A 21,358-nucleotide genomic window follows, 5' to 3' on the forward strand; every position below is an offset into this window, starting at 1 on the left:
CCATTTAAATAAATAAATAAATAAATAAATAAATCTTCTTACTAGAGAAATTGCATATGAAGTTCCTTTTTCTTTTGTTACAATTTCATACAAATATTGAATAAGCATCAGCGTCTCCTGTTTTAAGTTCACGGGGCGGGGGAAGGCAGTTTCTACAAGTAAAAACCAGATTTTCAATTTATTAACTATAATCATATTTTTGTCTAAGTTAAACCTTTAAAAAAATAGGAAAAATGCAATTTTGCCCCTTGTGCAATCTTATGTGGGTGATGAAAACTGCCACTGTATTTACTGCCTGACCCAACTCTCCCTTGCCCGCCCCAGAAATCACAATGTCAGTGTGAAGTGTTCATATAGAACTGTAATTCATCTAAAAACATTAAGCTATCTTTTCCAAATAGACCCACTTTAAGGAGATTTAAACCTCCTGTTCTGGTGTGTAAGACAGACTGTGACCCATTTGCCTGGCAGCCAATAATCCAGTTTACAAGCACAAGAAAGTAAAATATAAGGTTTTTGTTTATGATTAAAATCTTCCAAACTATAAATATAACACAACCCACTAATATTCCTCTGAAATTTTTTGTATACTTTCTTTTGCAGTCAAAGCCTTTTAACAAAAATGAGTCTTATCTTATTCTTTGCATAGCCTTAACAGAAGCCTGATATTATATATGTTTCAGAATGACTATATACCATGTGGACAATCAGTCATTTTTGAGTATGCTATCATTCTCAAGAACTACATTGACCTGCATATATGACCTTTAGAGCTAATGACCACTCTGTGAACCACAGCTACAAAAAAGCTAACCTCTCTTCCCCTTATCTTCCTGTCCCCTTATGTTCCTCAAATCAGTTTGTTTACTAATTTAAATGCCACTATGTTTAATTGATTTAAACACCTAACTGACAGTCATTTTAGTTTTTCTTTTCTCCCCGGGTCCAGCTTTCATAAACTCAGATAAAGAGCAGTGATTAAATTTTAATGATATATAGCAACCCAGAGTGATAAGCTAAGCGAACAGTTATAAACAAATAACAGAGTTCACCCTAACATTGTTGAAGAGGTTTTCTGCCTCTGTGTACATTTTTGCAGAGCCAGTCAAGGTACTGGTGGTTTTTACTAATGCCATACCATTATTACTTAATGGTGAAAAGCACAGGAGAGCAATATACAGCTTACAAATAAGAATAAAATGTGAAAATCTAGACAACAGAGGTTTATCTTCCTCATGCATTAGTTATGCAGTCTGGTCTATTATATAAGACCCATTGTTCCCACATCAGCAAATTACTTCCTGGATCTCTGAACTGCAATGGGAGAAAAGAATTTTTCTGTCTTATTCCCTGTAACAAGCAGAATAAATCTGACTAAATTGGTGAGTCTAAGCCAGTAGTGAGACCAAGGCATTTCCAGAACACAGTCATGAACTCCCTAAAAATTTACTGGAGGACAGAGGAATATTTAAGTGCACTGATAGGACATACTGCATCTGTGTAAAGGATTAATAAAGATCTGGTAAGATTTTTCTAGACTAACCCCAGACCTCTCCAGGTATTCTGGAGTGATATTCTGCAGTGTTCTGTACAACAGAAAGAACAACCTAATCATACGAAAAGTATAGCCTCAGACTCATAATTACAGGAACTCCAAAAGCTTCTATGTAGCTTAGCCACCCAAAAGCACAGATTTCTGTCACAGCCCTTGCAACTCCTTGCTCACTGCAAAAGGTAATTCTCTGCTCATCTGGCTTTGTGGTTGCATACCACTGGTTCTTACAATGTCTGATAAACGACAAAACTAATTCTATTCACTCTCCCCAATCTGCCTTTCTGGAAGAAAGTGGTTCATAGTTAAACAAAGCCTATGAATTGAAAAGCTCTCATAGTCTGGAGGCTCATAAGAGGAAAGGATGGAAGTCCTTTTTATATGCCATTAATCCTGAGAATTAAGGGTAACACCTGATATTGCTAATAAATGGCAGAAGCTATTCCCATCATGTTCTTATTAATAATGCACCACTTGCTTTGAGAACCTTTTGTAAATCATGCTTAAATTACGACATGATAGCTGTTTAAGTAGCATTAAGATTTTGACACAAACAACAAAAGTAAGGAAATGAAGTCCCACATTTCAGCTTTATTTCACCCTGCTGCTGCCTGAGCATTGTAGCCACATGCATGGCAGGCAAAGCCCCCTGGATATTATGCTCTTAAAAGTTCCTGATGTGGAAATCATTCCAGTTTTATTTGTAGGAGCTCCCACACACCCCACCTCAAATCCTCTTCGCACCACTGAGCCCTGACCACAAAGAACTATAGGGATGCAATTCTGGCCCCAGTTCTTCACTGTGCTTCAGACATACTCCAGATCCTTACAAAATCAGAGTACGCCCATTGATTTCAGCAGTCGCTGATCAGGTTCTTGGCATTTTATATGAAGACCACCTCATTTCCATTATACTGTCTCTTTGCTGACCAGCTGATACAATGCTTCCCTGAGAACATTCTCCTCCTCACTCCACCCACTTAAGTCACCCACAAGATTTTCTGCATCTTCTCCACCTGGAACACTGTCCCACCCAACAGAGTCCTAAGCAGGCACCTTCTAATGAGAAATCTCACTCTGATCCTTGAATATTCTTCAGTTTGTCAAGCCACAGAATGAACCTTTCACAGAATCCCTGAACCACAACCCTTCTACGGCTTTCTGCTCTGTAGAGGCATTAGTTCCCACAAAAGCAAGCAGAATGGCAAGACAAGAAATTGTGATAGCAGAATGTGTTACGCTGTATCTGAAGGAAAAAAAACCAGGCAAATTATACAGCAATATAGGCGGCTGCATATTTGCCTGGATCCTAGGCCTTGCTTGTATGACCGCACTGTATTCTCAGTATGCATGTGTATGCACATACATATTGCTCCCACGGAAGTTAAGTGACATCATGCGAGTACATATATCAAGGATAAAACAATCCCTCTGATTTAGAACATGACTCGTATGTTACTCCTCATTACACGTTACTTTATACTTTTATTTTTGAGAAAGAAAGACAGAATGGAGAAAAAAAAAAAGAAGAAAGAACCTACCTATAAGGAAAAACAACAAAAAACAAGCCTTGGTAAGACACTGGGTATAATTTCTAAAAGCATCTGGAAAGCACAGGGTATGTCCACACTGCAGAAAAACTAAACAAACAAAACAAGACAAAAACCAAAACCCCGAGCAGCATCTCAGAGCCGAAGATTGACTTAATCTGGCAGCACACTGCTCAAAATAGCTACATATTCCCACATGGACTACAGCAGAGGCGGGCAAGATATGGCCCATGAGCAGGATCCAGCCCACCAATCCTTTTCATCCAGCCCAGAACTGGGAGAAAGCTTAGCACTCCGCTCCCATCCCAACAAAATGTCTGAGCTCCTACTGGCCAATGGGAGCAGAGAGAATTTTCCCCTGCCCCTGTCACAACCCCCTCCTTCATCAAAACTCCCTCTCAGGCACCACACCCTGTCCTGCACCTGGCATGGCCGACAGACACTACGAATCTGGGGGCTGAAGTCTGGGGAGCCCCAGTCCATGTCCCTGCAGGGCACTGGCTCCTCCTCACAGCCCTTAAGAGTCACAGGGAGCAGAGCTTCTATTGTACTCCAGAGGGGCCCAGTACTCCACCTGCTGTCACTGCTGCAGTAGTGGCGGCAATGGCCAGGTGCTCCAGGCCCCTTTGACATGCCAGGCCCTGGTAGAGCTGAGCACATTGTCCCTCCTGTTGGTGGGGCTGCCTGCACCCCAGTCCCTATCCCAAGCTCCCTTCTGCACCCAATTTCCATCCCAGACCTGGCCCCACCCATAAAAAAGCATGGTCCTGGAACATTTACCAATATCTTGGAGTGGGCCCCCATCAAAAATTGTTTCCCACCCCTGGACAACAGCCTGAATTCTGACATCCTCGCACGCATGCATGCATGCACGCACGCACACTCCCCCCCCCCCCCGCCCCCCTCCACTCCAACCAAAAGGCTTCAAAAACCCAGGCTCCAACTTCAGCCCACATGTCTTTTTTCTTTTTTTCTTTACCCATGTAGCACAAGCCCAGTGAGCCAAACACAGCCATCCTAGACTGAAACTAGATGATGCAGTGGTGGGTTTTTTGTGGTGGTTTTGTTTGCAGATATGCCAAAAGGGCCCTAGGGTCCTAAGCTATCTGACCACTTTTGAAAATGTTACCCAGGAAGTATATATTAACTACCTGGTTCAGGCTTTTAAAAACCACTTAGAATTGTGCCTCCAGAGAGGGGGCTATTTTTCACCTGTTTTCATGAAGTGCACACAGAACTCACCTCCAAACATGCAGAAATGGGGAGCAGCAGCCCTGAGATACAATGCACCCTCTGCTCAGGTCCCTACAGAGGGACTCCACACACTCCACTCTCAATACTCTTCACGCAGTCCATCCAGCACATGTGAGGGGCAGGTCTTTCTGCACGTCTGCAAGAGAAATTAGCGGGGTTGGGAATTATTTATCAGAAAGCATGATTTGGCCCTTAACTTTATGATTTAATACAATTTAATGACACAGTCTATGACAGGAGACACAAATGCATATGCAAAAACCTACAAAGATCCATTGCAAACCACCCCGTGGTAACTGCTCTCACACAGGACACAGGAAATCACAGAGGTTGCACATAAGAAAATGGTTGGCTTACAGCCCTAAAAGGACTCCATAGAGAACCAAAACTTTTTACAGCTCAAATGAGCATACTGAAATGCCACCTTCCAGCTGTCTACAGGGAAGAAATATCTGCAGATGTACAACAACATCCTTATGAAGTTTCACTCATTACACTCATGCATGAGAATGACTATGTTGTACTGAAGCAGAAAATTGGTATGTTAAAAAAAGTCTCATAAAATTCTATTTAATCAGTCAGTCACCTGGGGTGAGTCTTTTGACTGTGAGTAAAATATCATACATTTATTTGTCATAATCAACAACATTAATATATTAGGATTACCTAATGGCAGGGAAAAGCAAAGCTGACTGACACCCCAAGAGTCACCTAATACCCAAAATTTTGAATCCAGAGTGCTCCTCTACACATGAATAAATGTTAAATAATCAGACCCGAACCAAATGCAAACAAGAAAGGAATGCAAAAGCTTTCACCAGATATAAATGAATTATTTTCAGCAGAAGTCTGAAGTCTCCATTACAGTGAACTGTCTCACCTACCTGCACTGCATGGTCTCTTCTATTCTTTAAAATAATGTTTGTGGTATACAGCAAAATTGTGAATGGCTTCGGGTATTTGTATTTCAGAACCTCTGTGATGTGTTTATACAAAACTCTTAGTTTCTCTAGTGTTCTATTAATGCTACAGCAAACCAAGTATGGAGCTGAAATGTCACATGATCCCCTCCCCGCCCCCTGAAAAAAACAAGGAGTCCAGTAGCACATTTAAGATTAACAATTTTATTATGGTATAAGCTTTTGTGAGTTGCAACTCACTTCATCACATGCATGAAGGGAAAGAAAAAGAAACAGTGAGTATGGGAAAAGGGATTGGAGTGTGACAGAGCTAATTCTGTCAGGGTGGATGTGGATGAGAAAGTGAGAATATCTAAAGTGAAAAATGATCTACAGTAATGAGCGAGCCATTCCCAATCTCTATTCAAACTCATTCCCATGGAGTCAAAGTTGCATATAAATTCCTCCTCAGCCATTTCATGTTGCAGCCTGGTTTTGAAGTTTTTGCTTGACGATGGCAACTTTGTAACTGTGTGTGCAGGGAGGTTAAAATGTTCTCCCACTGGTTTTTGTATGTTACCATTCTTCATACCCAATTTGTGTCCATTTATTCTGTTGCACAGAGATAGTCTGGTTTATCCAGCGTACATGACAGAGGGGCATTTTGTAGCTAAGGAGTAGATGCCTGGATATATTTAATCATGAACTTGTCCAGTGTGGAAGTTGTTGTGATTAACAAAATACGATAATAGCACACCATACTTATGGTGGACATACTATCGTTTACTCCTCATTCTCCGATACTGTAAGCTGGTTTTTCTAGATTTTCTTCAGTGTTATGCTTTTGAAACAGGCTGTTACATACTGCCAACTGGAGGTCTTTAGAGGTAAAAATGATAAGAAATAGAAAACAAATAGGCTCCATTTATTTCAAATGATTAATTTCACTATTTTGGAAACTCTTTTTCTATATGCCTAAAACAGGATATTCCTTTGTAAATACTGTATTATTGTTATGAAACCATACATCAGACTTCATGAGTTCATCCTCATAGTATATGGGCAAATACTTTTCACTGATACTCTTTTTTTAAAAAAAAAAAAGTCTCTTTCAGGCAAAGCCATTATTTACAATAGTCACGTAAGATACAGTTGCTGAGCCCTACATCTAACTCAGTGTTCCACAGGTAAGCACATTACCCATCTGCAGCTCCACTCCATGCTGAAGCTTAATATGATTCTTTTCACATTCAAAGTTATCATTTTTAGCTACTGATTTACACACTACATGAACTATTTTGACAGGAACTATTTTTAACTGTTCTACATGGGAAAAAAAACAGATACGAATCAAAAAATATTCTGATTGCTCTTAGAGAGTTTCCTGTAGGTGACATATGTGATGATTCCAGTAGATCCATCCTAATGGGTCTTCCCAGTGATTGCTGCCTATGGACTACCCCAGCATAGAAGATGATCCACTCATGAGTTATCAAGCTGCATTGTCCAGATGGACTCTTCATAAGGGCAAGGTGATGTATATACATTTCCCAGGACCCCTCTCTCTCTCAGACTGCAGCTACACTACAAGATAAAATCGAATTTAAAGGTGTTAGCTCGACATTAAAATGTCACGCTCTTCGCTGTAAATGTCATTAGCTCGATTTAGTCTGCCCTAATATCAATGACAAAATGCTGAAATTAACAGATGGGAATAGCATCAATCTCAAGTTTAAAATGTCGAATAAAGGCTAGTGTGGAAGCTCCATCTCTTCCATGTGAATTTATTAGCCTCCCCAAGCGTCCCATATGTATCCCACAAAGCTATGTGCTGCACCTGGCTCCCAGCTCCCCACTACTAGCAGGAGCCAGGAAACTGACAAGGGCTCTTCCACTGTCAGTTTCCCAGGTCCCACAGCTCAGAGGAGATGGGAAATTAGCCAGGGATGCAGCTCTGTCAGTTTCTCGGTCCCCCAAGCTGCAGGGACCCAGGAAACTGACAGCGCTGCTGCACCTGGCTCCCGGCTCAGAATGCAGGGCTGAGAGAACTGTGGGACAGGTTCCCAGAATGCACTGCTGCAACAGTCAATGTCCGGTGATTTCAGTGTGGAACCAATACGACGAATTTGCTGGGAGCCTGTGGGAATTGAGGATAATCAAAATCGTATTTTAAAAAAACAGCATTATAAAATCTATTTTTAATAAATACGAGTTTATCTTGTAGCATAGACGTAGCCTCACACACATTCAGAGATCTCTCTGGGGCTGAGGGAAAGGAGCAATATAGCAGTCAGATGATTTCCTCTTCTATAAGGGCAGCTGAAGATTCACAGGCAAAGGGTTACATCTCTGGATGTGAATCCACAAGGCACCATCTGGTCCACTGTGAATTCATTTATCCCCACACTATTCTTAAGTAACATCTGACATGAGACTAGATAAAAATTTGTCACTTGAAATATTTAAAACCACAACAGCACAGTAATTTTCAGCACTGATCGGTGCAAAGTAATACAAATTAGAAAACATAATCCAAACTGTATAGAAAAGATGGTGGGATCTAAATTAGTTGTTTCCACTCAAAAAAGGAGACCCTGGACGACAAGACACTAGGCTAGATGGACCATTTGTCTCACCCACTACGGTCATTCCTATGATATTATGTTTAACAACTTTTTAGTAGAAAAGTAAAAAATAATTTCCTTGGTATAGCATACAATCACATTTACCAAACTTTGGAAAGCTAAGTCCTTCTACAGGAAATTGAAGCCAATAACACTCTCCTTTTAACCTCACTGTGTGCTGCTGAAAGGTTAACTACGTTAATGCAGACATCGGCCATGAACTCTGCTCCAATCACTGTTCACATGCTGGAGGGATATGCGCAACACTTTGGCAAACACTGGCACTGATCTTGTTAATATAGCACTCTCTTATAAAAGCAGGATCTGAAGGAATGCTTCCCTCATGGATAGCTGGAAGGGGGAACAGACCCTGATTATGTTGAGGTAAATATCTTTTGCTTAGATTTGGTGGATATTCAGCAGATGGAACAATGTTTTGCTCATTGTAATCAACTTAATCTGTGACCCATCCTCAGCTGGGTGTGCATCAAATGCAGGGATACTGAAATATGCTTAACAATGTTTGTAATTATTGTAGGCATACAGAAAAGCAGGACTGCACTTAATCTGATCCAGAGGGAAAAGATCACACTTAGCAGAAAAGACCTTGCTAAGCAGCAGCTCGACTGTCAGAGCCCTATGAGAGTAAGAAGGGTGGAGGCAGGTATTCTGGTCCAGAGGCTACACGGAGTGGTGACTGGTGAAAAAACTCTAACAGAGAGGCCATCGGCCATGTGCCCTTCTCCCACTCCTACACCGTCTCCCTCCCCAGCCTTGCTCTGCCCCTGCCTGCCTCTTCCTCTGGAAGTGTAATGCTGTGCCACTTCCAGTGAGTGTGGGGATGGTCCCTTCCCGCCCCTGGAGCAGCATGGCATGAGAGCAGCATGAGCTGCTCTAGCTTGCACTGCTCTTGTGCCTTGCTGCTCCTGGGGAGAGACAGGACTGCCCCACACTTGCTGGAAAGCAGCACCGAACAGTGAGTGGGGTAAATTAGGTGCTAGGAGGGACCCTATGTACATCCCCCATGCAAAATCCTTCTCGGGGTACTGTATGGACTGGTTTGATCTGTTTTCCCCCACTGTTCAAAGTACAGAGTTAAACAGACTCCAATAAGAGCCTCTTTCTTATTTGAATTATGGTAGAGCTGTAATTCTGTCCGGCCTGCTGTGGGTGAAAATCACTGGGAGCTGAAATCACTTGACATGGAGCAGCGTTTCTTTCCAACCTGCAAAAGAACATAAACTTACTGAGAGACAGATGTGCAAATGCCACATCCAAGAGGTGGCTCACCAGTCAGGGAGGCTGCAGAGAGGAGTGACGAGCAGGGATGCAACAAGCGGACAGCAGTGAGCAGGTGGATGGCGACCATCAAGTGGGAATAAGTAAGCTGCCTCCCTGCCTTCCTCCATGGAGGATGGTAGGTGAACTCTGCAGACATACCTCTGAACTGTGGATCTGCACTGACCAAAAGGCAGCAGTCATGACTGGGGCACAGAGAAGGGTTGGGCATGTGAAGGAGACTCTGGGGTTGCAGAACTTAAAAGGAAAAGGACACTGCCCACCCTTCTTGGAGTAGGTCTGTTACTCATAGTATTTTCCCAAGTTAATGCCAAGTTACTTCCCTTATTAAACATTTGTTTTCTACACTCAGACTCTGTGTCTGCAAGTGGGAAAATATTGCCTCTCAGTGGCACGCACGGGCGGTGTGTGAACTTCCCAGTTTTGGGTTGGACTGATGGAAAGGGGCCCCTAGATATTGAACCCGGACCTGGCTGCTGCTGGCTCCCCGTTGCAGAAGGGTTACACTTTCATATTTTGGGGAACAATGAAATGGTTAAAAATATTTACATTTTAATTATTATTAATGGCAGTTGAATTAGCGGCCATTAAAATAAATGGGGCAATCATCATACTGGGCACGTATTATTTCAGGCTCTCTACAAACAAACGGACATTGCCATGCCATTGTACCCAAGGCACATTTTGAAGTCCTTCTCTGCAACCACAAACACTGGAAACTTACTGATGAGCAATTTCAAGTTCTACAGTGACCCTTGTCCTTCAAGGGGCTAAGTCTACATTCTGAGAAATGCAGAGGTACGGTATTAAGAATAATATATAGTTCTACACTTTCACCAACAGATAATGCCAGCAATTTCAACACTTAATGTAGTCTCAGAAAATTATGCATGTATATATATAAAAATATGAAGAAGGAAATATTTCCTGAACTGGTGTCAGTCTAAATTCTAAGGAATTCTAGCTACTTGTGACTTCTTCCTTGTCATATTTTTAATATGATGAGACATACACATAATATTAATATTTTATCTTTTAATATTACCTCTATTTTGTAAGACGTCATAAAGCTAAACAAGATCATAAGCACAGAGAAAGAAAATTAACAAAATATGCAAGGAAGGGATAAAAGGTAAGAACTTTATTCCTATATCCATATAATGCTTATAAATTTTTAAAAATGGATTAGCCCTTGTTGTTCAGCTCACAGGTCAAAAACTGCACTGAAGATTCTAAGATGTTTTCTACATCGCTTTGTCTATGTTGCTCATTGTGTACTAATCTTTTTCTAGCAGCATCTATAAATGCTATTATTATTAGCCACTGAAAATGTGGTCCTGAGCAACTAATGTCATCCTTTTAGTATGGGAGGGGAAAGTCTCTGTTCTTTTATATTTATAAGCCAATATTACATCTTAATGAACAATGCAACCTATTCAGCCAACCACCTTCTGCTTTACCCACAACAGCCTATCATCTTATGGGGAGTGACTGTTGGAATCATTATGACTTCAGTAGAGACTCAAAGATAAAGATACAAAGGCAGCATTGTGTACAAACAGTGTTATCTCAGGCAACCAGCCTGAAATTCTTAATGAGGCAATCTAATGGATGAGATTTTGCCTCCTTCAGGCCTGTAGCACACTGGTCTGCTTTGTGCAGTACCACAGACCTCTGCAACTAGGTAATGAACCTTTCAGCCCCGATCCAATGGTTTTATAGCACCAGTGCCTTTTTTGTTAGCTGGCTCCCTGCCCCCCATCCTCAGCTACTAATCCCATGGCTGGGGCTGCTGAAGTGCCAGTACTCAGTACTGGCACATACCAGCACAAAAAAAGCACTGAATAGCACCAAAGCTATGGTTAATCTAAAATCCCACCTTTCTTGGAAACTAAAATAGACTGAATATATCACATTCCTTCTCTGTCCAAATGGAATGAGTGTTAATGATTAGAACTGTCCTAATGGAATGAGCATTAGTGACTGGGGCTGAAGGAAATGACGTGAGGTTTTCTGAACGATCCTTTGAATAAGTGCAGAGAAGAGCAACAAGAAAAAAATATGCATATGGAGCAGGTTCAGTACACAGAGAGACTAAAAAGACTGGAACTGTTCAGCGTCCAGAAGAGATGACTAAGGAGGGGATAGGGAGAGATGACACAGGGAATGAAAGCAATAAAGATGTGCGGAAAGTGAACAAAGAAGTGTAGTGTACTCTACCCCTCCACATAATGTAAGAACTAATAAAATGAAAACCTTACAAAACAGGGAATCAATATTATACAGCTAAGGAAATGGAAGCAGAGAAAGAAGACCAATGTTGTCAAAAGCATCCACCAATTTTGCATGTCTTGGCTGGGTGGGGGGAGAAGGGGCAGCATGTTTGGATGCTCAAACAGACTACCAGGGCCTCATTTTCAGAAATTTCTAGCCCTCCTTGAATATTTCAGCATGAATCCTTAGCTGGAATAAATCAACCTCACTCCACTGAAATCAATGCAACTACAGTGATTCTAAGTATTTGGAACTTACAGCATGTATAAGCAATATTACATACACTGGTTGAACTGTTGTGTCCCAAACCCACACCGTGAGTTCTCATTGCAGCAGAACCCAATGTTAGAAAAAATCTAGCACAAGCACCAAAAACAAGCATTAAAAACCACACATTAAAAACTTCCAGCCCCAGAAGCTCCTTGTGGTTGGAGCTGGCAGAGCACTGAGCTCTGGCCAGATCCCAGCCCCAGCAGGTCCCTGGGGGTGGAAATGCGGCCCCCACGTATAAATTTTTGCAAAATTTTCATTACTCCTACTTCCCCGGGACCATAATTCATGTGCGCGTTGAGGATCTACTGGATATGTATAATGAAGTTGCTTGAAGATTTGTAACTGCAACACTAGCAAGAGGAGACTGAAATGGCAAATAAGCCCTATCCATGGAACACTGGTGTTTGGTGAACAACGGCGAGGTGTGTTCCGACCATCTGACACTTTTTTTATATCATCCACTGATGGTATATATATTCTGTATTAAAAGTAGACTCAATGTTACTTCTTCATTGCTATGATACCTGACTAAATTCCTTCACTTTGTTTTTGCTGTATATGTTGCTGTTTATTTGTTTGGTCTAACAATTTTTTAAATAAAATTTCCACAGGTGTTCTGCATAAAAAAATATTGTTTGGTTTTCCATGGTCTCAAACAATTTAAGAACTACTACCCTACATAACTACTGAGTGTCAACCACCATAAAACTAGTCTGCTGGCAGTACAATCCATATATGACATCACATAAGACAGACTATATTTATATAAGGTTAGTCTATTTCCAAAGTATTTTTTTGAATGTTAATACAATACAGGGTAGAAAAGAGAAGCACACACTTCCTGTGCTGATCCAGACATATGACACGATTCATGAATTGTATTTTGTAATAACGAAATGGGATTTATTCAGTCTCAGTGACGTCAGACGTGACAAAAAACTAATTTCCTAGAGGGCATCACAATTCCTGCTGATTCCCTGAAGCTCATCTCTCCTGCTTAACTAACCAGTTTTCCAACTCATCTTGGGAAATAATAAGATAGCATAGGAAAAGACTGACAGGGTCTATTTGTGTTAAAAAACAAAATACATCCTGCATCATCCAGCATTAAAATACCAGATTTTAAACATCACCGTGGACCAAAAGGAGAGAAAAAAAAAGCACAATCCAGAGAAAGAGAAATAATACAAACTGTATAAACGATATAGACATATCCCCAGAATAGCCAATAACCCACCTGAGATGTGGGCAATCAGTTTCAATCCTTGCTGTATATGATTTAGAGCAGGGAGGTGAACAGAGTTCTCTCACAGCCCATGCTGCTGCTTGTCGGTGCCACCCTGGGTACACTACTGGTTTTAGCACAATAGGTCAGAGAGCTAGTGTGAGTATGTCAGCCCAAGCTTGGAATCAATCAACCCGCTAGCTGCAAATCCTCACCTACTGACGAGATTCCACCTTCTATAAATGATTAAATATTCAAAGAGTAGTAATCAGCGGTTTGCAGTCAACCTGAGCTGATCTAGTGGGGTCCTGCAGTGATCTGTCCTGGATTTGACACTATTCAATATTTTCATTCATGACTTTGATAATATAATAGACCATGGGCTTTTATCATTGGTAGGTGACATTAAAACGGGGAGGTATTGCCAGCATTTTGGAAGACAACATTAGAGTTCAAAATGATCTTAGCAAACTGAAGAACTGGTCTGAAATCAATAAGATAAAATTCAATAAAGCAGGTACAAAGAAACTACACATAGGAATTAAAAATCAGAATGTACAACTACAAAATGAGAACTAAAAGGCTAAGAGGTAATACTGCTGAAAAGGGTCAAGAGGTTATAGTAGCTGACAAAGCAAATAGAATTTAACAGTACAATGCAGTTGGAAAAAAAGGCAAATATTCTGGGAGTATTACAGGAGCATCATACACAGGAAACCAGAAGAACTGTCTCATTCTATTCAGCAGCGAAGACCCAGCAGGAGTACTGTCTTCAGTTCTGGGCACCATAGTTTACGCAAGATATAAATAAACTGAAGAGAGTCCAAAAGTGTACAACAAAAATGATAGAAGACTTAGAAAACCTGACTTTCGAGGAACATTTAAAAAACGGGGGATAGTCTTGAAAAAACGCTGGGGAGAATGCGATTGGAGTCTTCAAGTATGCTAAGAGGTGTCTATTAAGAGAACATGATCAATCATTCTCCATGTTCACTGAAGGAAAGACAAGAAGCAATTGGCTTAATCTGCAATGAAGGAGATATAGATTAGATAGCAGGAAAAAATAACTGCCTAATTAAAAGACCACATAACCCCTAGAATAGGCTTCCAAGCAAGGCTGTGAAGTCTCCATCACTGGATGTTTTTAAGAACAGGTTAGATACCCACTCCTCTGGGATATCTAAGTATTTTGGGTGCCTCCTCATAGTAGGGGTGGCCTAGACGACCGCTACAGTTCCTTCCAGCCCTATATTTCTATGACTCTGCAAGTAGGCCAGAGGAAAAGAGATATTGACTCTATGGCCTTGTGTTGGGTCATTTATTTGGGATGTGAAGACTCAAGTTCAAGTCCCTCTGAAAAGCAACAATGTGAATTCAGATCTTCCATACCATATGCACCATACCCACTATGCTGTTAGCTATGAAGGGCTACAGTGTTCCACAAAAAAAGTTTGGATTTCAGATACTGTGGCAGTGGTCCTTATTTTTTTTCTGGCACACCTCCTTACCTGGAATCTGTCTGTGCTCCCTCCCTCCCCTTTAGTTGGGAGTCAGGGTCCAAGTCAATGCTGCATGGCTGGGACCACAGCTGTGCAGAAGTTGGGGCAGAGCAGGGCAGGGCACTCCTTCCCTCCCACGCCCCCATGGGAGCTGAGCTGGGCCCCACTACACCCACTCTCAAATGTCCCTCTGCATCCCTCAGGGGCATGCCCCGCAGTTTGGAGACCACTGAGCTAGAGTATGGGCCATCTGGGCAGCTGACTAGTTAGGCTACTACCAGCAAGAGTGGGTTCATAGCCGAGAGCCCCAAGCCAAAGAAGATGCCTTCCTCTGACTCATCCATCAGGCACCTAGAGGCCCACTTTAATGGGAGTTAGGTGCCTAAATACCTTTCCAAACCATTTCATTTAGGCAGTTCACTGATCAACCTCCTGTCTTCTCAGATTCCTCAGACACCAAAGTTTACCTCTAACACAATGCATTATAGTACCTAAGCCCCCTCAGTGGATCAAGCCATAAGACTCTGATTTAGCAAATTACTTAGGCATATACATAACTTTACCCTCGTTGAGTAGTTCCCACTGAAGTCAATGGGACTACCCCCATGCTAAACCATTTTGCTGGATCAGGGCCAAAGTACCAGAAACACAGGGACTGAGCCAGTGGATTCCAACTGCAAAGACCCACCTGCTATTTCCACCCACCCAGTAGCATCCTGAGACTGTGGATTAGTTATTAGTGCTGGTCTCCAGGCTGTGCACTAAGAAAAATTCCACCTCATCCACAGGACCATTTTGCAATAGTTCCAGCAAGTAAAGCTGAGCACAGTGGGATTTTCTCGGTAACAACTATCACCTTGCTCTGAAAAGCCATGTATAAGTAAACCAATCAATTTGCTATACATGTAACATGGCAACACTGGGCCAGTACTGCTGTGAAAGGGAGGAGTTCTTCTGGCTTCAAAGGAACTGCACCAAATTATATCAATTGCAAATCTCACACAGTGTTTCTAAGAGGATCTCTCTCTGGCTATGGCCACACTGACCCCATCCTTTCGGAAGGGGCATGGTAATGAAGATTTTGGAAGATGCTAATGAGGCGCTGCCATGAACTTGCAGTGCCTCGTTAGCATAATGGCGGCCACGTGTGTTTCAAAAGTGCCACTTTTGGAACGCACGCCACCCATGTAGCTGGGGGCCTTTGGAAAGGACCCCCTGATTCCAAAAGCCCCTTCTTCCCAAAAATCACAGATCTGAATAATTGCGAATTTCAATGGCAGAGAAGAGAGTATTTCCTACCCTTCCGAAATAATCCTTGTGACATCTGATTACAGGTTGAACCTCTCTAATCCGGAATTCTCTCGTCCATCAACATCCATAACCCGGCATGACTTTAGTGAGTCGGATGATCACTTATCGCGGGTGCAGCCAAGTTTGCTGTGGTCCCATAAAGTTTGTTTGCAGCCACCACTCATTGGTCTGTACTGTTATTTACCTCTAAATTACTCCTGAATGTCTTCCAAGAGCCCAATAAGCAGTGGGAGTACTGGCGATGTGCTAGACAAGGGGGTGCTCAACACGTGGCCCACATGCCAGAATCCAGCCCATGGAGCCTTTTGGTCCAGCCCACTGAGCTGGCAGCAGTGCCATTTTTAAATGGCGGCTGGTGGCTCCGAGTCATGTGGACTCTTTAAGGAGCAATTTGTGGCTCCTCCCTCTGCCACTGCTCTGCCTCCGGCTTGTGAACAGTGTGGAAGAGGCAGATCCCAGCACTGTACCATGCCAAAAGAATCATGCTCTGGCAGTGGCCCCAGCCTTTGTGGGGTGCGCGGCGCTGGTGGTGGCCCCAGGGCTCTGTCAGGGTGCAGGGCAATGCTGGTGGCCCTGGAGTGTGAGGAAGTCCTCTGGGGAGCAGAGATCCACCAGCCACCCCAGGGCCGGGAAGCAGAGCTCTACCGGTGTCAGGGGAATCCCAACACCCCCGTGGCTGAGAGCTGGCAGCTCCAGCCTCAGGACCCAGCCTCAGGACCCAGACAATTAATCCCAGCAACCCCAGGGTTCAAGAAGCCCAAGAGCCAGCAGGGGATGGCAGCATGAGGGGCTCCTGGATAAATTAATCCTGGGTTTTGTAGGGGGAGGGTGATTTGGTGCTATGAGGGGGGTTAAATCTGGGGGCAGGCAGGGGAGTGGTTTGGGATTATTTTGCATTTGACCCCCAGAACATGTAAAAATTTGACGTGTGGCACCTGATGGGAAAAGGTTGGACAACCCTGTGCTAGACAATATTGACCTTCCACGGTCCAGAAAATTCTCTCGTTCAGCACCACTGAGGTACCATGGGTGCTGGATGAGAGAGGTTCAACCTATACCTTATCCAATCAGGCATATCATGCACAACGTTGTTTAGCGTTGTTACTCATTATAAAATGACCCCTTTTAAATTCAGCAACAATATTTCTACTCTTACAGACTGACTATATACTGTGTGGACAAGCATTGTTGTTAATTTGTTATTATGAAGGTTTAATTAAAAATAAGATCAAAGCTTTCTAATATGGTATAGAAGACTAGATCCTGGTGCGAAATTGCCAATGGCACTGTGCATCAGTCACTGACTAACTTAAAGCCAAATAATACACAGGGAACAACATTATCACAAAAATCAATTCCTCCACACCACCTTTATCAAACTGAAGGGGGAATAGAGATGAAGGAAAGATCTCTAATTTCACGGTATGGTAAATGTTCATTTAGATACAAGTTCATCTTTTCTCCTGTCAGTTCGACCTCAACTGGCAAGAAAGAAATATTAATTTGTTGATCTACTTTATACCCGAGTGTTTGGAAAAAAAATTGTCATACAAGGCAATAACAAAGGAAATGACAACTGCATATTTTATTACATACAGAAGTGAACTGTAAAATGGAAATATTATTGAAATATTTGCTGCATTGACTGTTGCTTAACTAAACACTACTATGATTTTATGATGATCAGCTGGACCGCATTAAAGTTTAGAAGTAGTTCGCTGTTTTCATAATTACCTTTAAGCTCGGCTTAATTGCATTAGTAACTCCCCAGATCTCATTCCCTGAATTCCCCAATGCAGCAATACCCTGAGGTGGAAGCTGTTCGAACACCAGCAGCCCACCAAAGTTTACTTTGGCCCTTAACAAAGATGAAGGGAAAGCAAACATCACCGAAGTATCAAGCAAAATACAGAATTTTTAAACTGTTTGAGTTTAAGATTTATACATGGAAGTCAAAAGAGAATAAAACTGAAGATATAAACCATAGTTGATTGAAAACATCCTTGTCAATGAAGTGCTGATTATTTCTCCCTCATTTGGATCAGTGCTTATGAGGATTAAAGGAGTGGTAATAATAAAACGCAGAGTTCAGTTGACTAATATCCTATGTTAACCGTCCAAAAAATCACATGCCATATGACTTAGCTGAAAAGGCCAATCTCTGGGTAAAAACACTGGAAACTGGTCAAATTACTAACACATTGTCCACTTCAGAGTGGTGACTCAATCCTACAGGCTGTTGAGCATTCTGGAAGCAATCCAAAGTAGTATTTAAGCACTTGAAGATCCAACTAAAGGTTAAATTGACAAGTCAAATTATAATCTGATTTCATGATTGTTTCAGTAGTCCTATCTGTGCCCTCTAATATACAAGTATCCATGAGATAACTGTGACCAGATAAATTATTCTGCTAGTCTTTAAACTGCTACATGACTGCTTTTTTGTTTTGTGAAGATACAGACTAACACAGATACCTCCCTGTGACCAGAAGTGACTCTTTCCCTTTAAATATAGCTACACACTTTCTCTCATTTTCCCTATAGTCCTTACAGTGAACCATAAAGCAAATTATAAATCTTTGGGTTGAAAAGTACCCAATATGTTTTCTGTTATTTCAGCAGTAACCAATCTTGTTTATACTCTGACATTTCATGACAACTTTGCAAAAGGCAAACAATCTTTGACACTTATTCAACCCCACAATCATTCAAATACTGCCTTCAGTTTCAAATGTTCACATTTAAAGTCTTTGCATCTCCAAATTCTAAATGTGAAGGTACATGCCTTTATTCTTATTAATTAGTCCAAAAAGATACATTTAAATTAACCAGAAAAAATATTCTTGGTAGCTGTACATAACAGATCTAATTAAGACAGTTGTGGGTTTGCAGAGCTATTAAACTTTATAATGCACACTAAACAGGCAGACTGTAAACTGTCTCCCATCAACAATAGTAAGTATTACTGCAGGCACAATTGTGGAGACATCCCTGTAAGATATGATAAAAGAGAGACAAATTTGAACAATAAAAAATACTCTAGATGCCCAGAATACACTGATACCGAGAAATCAACGGCAACTCAGCAATACTTGACGCATATGGAAATCTATTAAATTTACTGTACTGCTCTATAATTCTCCGAAAACATAAATAGTTTTATTTTTCTTAAGATCTACTACCTCTCTTTTTAAAAAAAATTTGGGCTCCCTATAAATAATCTCTTACAGGTTGTGAGCCTCCCCAGATCAAGCATGCTATTAATCTTATTAATACCCTGAAAAGGAAGAGTTTGTTGCAGCATTGTGACAATTCTGGGAATATGTCTCCATCAACTTGCGCATTTCATTTAGTTCTGTGAGCATCATTTACAATTGTACAGCTGCACTGCGGATTAGAACTTTCTGTATGACCCCACATGTGCTTGTGTTCAGAACCCATTTGGACTGCTATATTTGCAGCCTGATGTGAGACATAGCAAGCCCAGAAAAGGAAAGCTTGTTTCTCTACTTACAGAGACCTAACAAAAATGAGTTACCTGATAGCTGCCAGAACTACTGACTTGCTAATTACCATTATCTGCTTTAGTGACCTGCTATACAAAGCAGCCCACAAGAGCTAGTGGTGGTCGCAAATGGGAAATGTGCAGCAGGAAGTTAGGAGGAGAAAGCATGCTTTTAAAAAGAGACACTCACCATGGTAAGGGACAGACCATTGCCAGAAGACTGAGCAGTATGGCCCGGACTTCCCTGAAGGATACTGACCAGGACCCAAAAGAGGCTTAGGAGTAACAAAAACACTGAAGACAGGGAATTGAGTTTAAGTGTTTCCTGATTTTCCAGAGATATGTAACTCTCATCTCATCTCATATGTAACTTTCTAAGGCTATGGATACACTAGGCTAGCAGGCAGCACCGCGAGCACTGCGGTGCGGGGGCACTCCAGCCTGGCTGAGCAGCCCCAGGTCCCCATACCCTGCAGGCAGAGAAACTCCAGCGTGGCCTGAGCACCCCTGTCCACAATGCCCTCTGAGCAGAGATGATCAAGTCCAGTTGGAGCCCTGATGCCCAGCATTCTACCCGCCCACACTTTAATTGATTAATGGGTTAAACCTACAATTTAACCAGCTGAATTGGATTTTACATCCTTATTGATGATACCCCTCCAACTTTGAGTCATCTACAAATTTTATTAGCATGCTCCTACTTTTTACTCCAAGGTCGGTAACAAAATTGTTAAATAAGACTAGTCCCAAGGCCAATCTGTGAGGAACTTCACTAGTTACCTGCTACTATTAAAAATGTTCCGTATGGAACTTGACCAAATTCTTTACTCAAATTCAGGTAGATTAGATATGTTCCATTCCTCTGCCTTAAACAGAAAAAAAAATCAGTTATCGTGTCAAAGATGGCCATCAGGTTGGCCTGAGCCTGCGTGGGCACTCCAACTCTGCATACCACCCCCTGTAAGGCTGGAGCACGAATGCTGGCTCAACCACTGCAGTGGGGAGTTGAGGGGCAAGCCTCATGGGCCATATTCAGGTAAGTTGGGGCCAGAATTAGCCCAGGGGCTCTGCCTGGGAGGGAGAGGAGACAACTCTGCATGCTGCAGTTATCCCTCCCTGCAGCTGGGGCAATGGCAGTACAGGGAACCACTCACATGGAAGCTTTTCCCCTGTTTGAATTGGCTGGAATTTCAGCCAACGGGAGCAAGGGAATGGTTCCTGGGAATAGTATGGAGCGCAGACCCATGTGTGCCCCCAGGGAGCTGTGTCAGGCAAGCCACGCCCCCAATCCTCCTTCTGCCCAGACCCCACATCCCCAGCCCACTCCTGTACCCTACCTCCTGCCCAGCCCCTGTACCCTGTCCAGCCCGTGCCCTATCTCCTGCCCCAACCCTGCACCCCCACCCCCCTGCTCCCTACCTCCTGCCCAGACCCCACACTCCCAGTCTGCTCCTGCACATGACCTATTACATCCCCGTCCCATTTCCCAGTGGCCACCTCCTACACACTGAACCCTCATTCTGGCTCCATTCCAGAGCCTAGGGGAGTCTACCAAAATGGCTACCCCAGGCACCCAGAAGAGTTACTCCGGCCTGGGGGGAAAACCTTGATCTTCAGTAACTTCTGTCCTCTCTGCCTCCTCTCCCCCAGAGGTCTGGGGTGTGAGGGGAGTGAGGCAAGTGTCCCTTTTTCTGCTTCGCAGCTGGGGGGCAACATCGGTGAGGCCTGTTTTTGGTTTTTTGCGTATTTTTTGTTTCTCTCTTTTGTGTGGCTACCGGATGATTTTTCTGTGGGTCAGTGGCTCCAAAACCAAAAATAGAACTCTTCCCTCTGGGTTTAAAGAACATGCATGTTAGTCTTCAGTAAGCCAGACTGAAGGGGAACCCGATAACAGTCTTCAAATACATTAAACTGTGTTACAGAGAAGATGAAAATCAATTGTTCTCCATGTCCACTGAAGACAAGACATGGAGTAGTTGGCTTAGTCTGCAGCAAATGAGGCTTAGGTTAGATAATCGTACAAATGCCCTAACTGTAACAGTAGCTAAGCTCCATAATAGGCTTCCAAGGGAGTTTGTGATTGTAACCCCCCA

General features: G+C 42.4%; 1 protein-coding gene across 1 annotated transcript in view; it reads right to left on the bottom strand.

Annotated features, from left to right (window-relative positions):
• Positions 1-21,358, bottom strand: part of DAB1 (DAB adaptor protein 1) — a 277,887-nt gene that overhangs the window by 245,107 nt on the left and 11,422 nt on the right. The window contains exon 2 of the mRNA XM_075003144.1: positions 4,345-4,492. The gene's annotated coding sequence lies outside the window, so the exon portion shown is untranslated. The remainder of the gene's footprint in view (positions 1-4,344; positions 4,493-21,358) is intronic.

This window comes from Carettochelys insculpta, chromosome 9 (assembly GCF_033958435.1).
Source record: "Carettochelys insculpta isolate YL-2023 chromosome 9, ASM3395843v1, whole genome shotgun sequence".
Lineage (NCBI taxonomy): Eukaryota > Metazoa > Chordata > Testudines > Carettochelyidae > Carettochelys > Carettochelys insculpta.